This window comes from Chiloscyllium punctatum, unplaced genomic scaffold, assembly GCF_047496795.1.
Source record: "Chiloscyllium punctatum isolate Juve2018m unplaced genomic scaffold, sChiPun1.3 scaffold_1718, whole genome shotgun sequence".
In the NCBI taxonomy this organism is placed as follows: Eukaryota; Metazoa; Chordata; class Chondrichthyes; order Orectolobiformes; family Hemiscylliidae; genus Chiloscyllium; species Chiloscyllium punctatum.
The window spans coordinates 10,001-12,500 of record NW_027311452.1 but is presented as its reverse complement, the minus strand read 5'-3'; the positions used below and the strand labels follow the sequence as shown (position 1 = coordinate 12,500).

Here is a 2,500-nt window from a genome sequence, read left to right as displayed (position 1 = left end):
ACTCGGAAGTGCCGGCTGCTTACTCGAGCGGAAGGGTCAGCCTGATTCCTGCCTTGCCGGAGGCCCGGTCGCGGGGGTGACGACCCGCCGCCCGGGACGTGCGAGGCACCAGCAGACAGAGACTGCCCGACGGTCAGAGAGAGGGAGAGAGGAGTGCCGAGGCTCAAGTGGCGAACGGTCGCGCAGGCACGCCACGCACATCGATCGCCAGCCGCGGAACGGCACGGCCTTCAGTGGGGCCGGCGGGCGACGCCGCTCCTGAACCCAGCGGCCCCGAGCCGGACGAGTTGAGGAAGGCACGCCGACGGTGACAGGGTACGGAAGACACAGCGGTGGCCTTCTGGCGACTTGGCCCCCGACAGCCCGACGTTCCGCCGTCCTCCCGATGGCCAGGAGGACCGTGCGGGGGTCGGCCGACGGCGTGGTAGGTGTGCCTGCACGGTGACGGAGCACACACCACGCCCGCCAACCCCTCCGTACCTCCCGAGACCGGTGGCAGGACGGAGCGGAAAACGTGCGGACTGAACGGGAGAGCCAAGAGCCAGCGATCCACGCGCGTGCGACCGTCCAAGTCACAGCGTTCGACGAAAACCTCCTCCCTCGGCCAGGCACTCGGCGCCAGCAGGGGAGACAGGATCAGACGCCCCGCCGGCCACTTAAGGCCGAGGACGAACCACGAGACGGGCGGCTGCAGCAGCGGGCGGCCTGCAGCTCCCAGCACTCTCAATCGATCAACCATCGAGTCGGGTCAGCGTGTCAAACCGGCGAGCTCCACGGTCAGGCCGGCGGCGCACCAGCACCGGACCTCCGCGGCTCCCTTCACTCTTTCCACTGCCAGCCAACCGAGAGACGGACCCAATGCGGACGTGCAGAGCTTAGGCAGACCCCCCACTGGAGGCTCAACACTTCGTGGCAGCTCCGTGTCCCAGAGACCAGGAGGGTTGGCACACACACACAGTGTGAACCACCGACAGCCATTCTGGGACCGGTGACAGCCGTGCTGGCCCCACTGCCACGACACAGACGGACGCCAGGCCGCGCTCCCCGGCGGGGGGATGGCGTCGAGCCTGACGAACGGAATGTGCAGGGTGGGGGGGAAAGGCCAAGCGCTCCGACGCCGGAGGGCTCCGGAGTCTGAACTTAGGGGGACAAAGAGGACGGGTCCTCTGCGACACCCCAGCCGCGCTCTCGCCAGCCAAGGCGAGTGCGATTGATTGCCAAACGACCCTCAGACAGGCGTGGCCCCGGGAAGAACCCGGGGCCGCAAAGTGCGTTCAAAGTGTCGATGATCAATGTGTCCTGCAATTCACATTAATTCTCGCAGCTAGCTGCGTTCGTCATCGACGCACGAGCCGAGTGATCCACCGTCAAGAGTTGTCTGAGTTTGTTTTAGGTCTCTCCCTCGCCAGAGGAAAGCGACCCGGACCGCACATACGCTCCCCACCTTGAGCTACAGCCACCTGCACGCCGGCGTGCGGGCGGAGCAGGGTGGCGTGAAGCGATGGGGAGCACCATCCTGGTGCGGCCCGCAGAAACATACGTCTATTGGGGGGAGGAGGACAGGGCGCCCAAGAGGCGATGCGTGCCCCAACGCACCGCAGCGACGGAGGCAGGATCACCGCCACCATGTCGCCCGCCTAGTATCACGAGGCGTGCAGCAGCTTTGCCCTAGGAAAAGCAGAGGCGGGAACGGGCAACGGCCATCGGTTCGGCAGCGTCACTGACGCGTGCACGTGGCGGCGTGTCGGCGAGCGGACTTCCTGCGAGGAGGCGGGGGCGGCACTCGCCCGAGCAGACGCCCGCCCGGCCCAGCCACCGCCGAGGTGGACTGGGAGTCGCGGCAACGGCTCGTCATACTCGTTCCCACACTCACAGCGCAGCTTGCCCGCAAGCCACCGACCACCGATCGACGCCAGGCGCCCCGACCGAGAGCGGGATCGCTCGTTCGCCCTGCTGGCAGTTCGCTGGGGATCACTACTGCACGGAGCTCGGAGACCGACGGGCGGCAACTCGAGAGTCTTTAAACCACCACCCCCATCCCGCAAGTGCAAAGAGGCTGTATACGCACAGACGGGTGAGGGGAATAGGTACCCCGTGGGGTTTGAAGGGAGCGTGACTAGATAGCAACGATGTAAACCCAGCCGATTTGGGAGCGAAAGACCGGCGCCTGCATCACCGGCTTCGTTTCCCGTGGCTGGAGAGTACACCGAAACCCTCCGTCTGTCGCGAGCTCCCGACGACGCGGTGCCGCCAAGCAGCAGGGCCGGACCTGGTGTGGCTCCCCTCGTCGATCACAGACCGGTCGGCACTACTGACGAGACGGTGGAACGGGCTTCGCCCCTTGTGACGAAGGGTGATGCGAACCCGCCCGCCCGCGTGCGTTCGGGGTGGACTCGGCAAACGGAGATTTGAAATCGGAAAGTGTCCTCCTGCCCCGCGCAGGTAGGCGCCCAACAGTTGTGGGGGGTTTGGCGGTGACCACGGCTGCAGGGCCTGCTAC

The 2,500-nt window shown here is 66.5% G+C and overlaps 1 non-coding gene across 1 annotated transcript; it reads right to left on the bottom strand.

Moving 5' to 3' along the window:
* Positions 1-1,222: 1,222 nt before the first annotated feature.
* LOC140475493 (5.8S ribosomal RNA) lies at positions 1,223-1,376 on the bottom strand. The gene has a single exon (XR_011960021.1). It is a non-coding gene; the product is annotated as a 5.8S ribosomal RNA (ribosomal RNA).
* Positions 1,377-2,500: the final 1,124 nt, after the last annotated feature.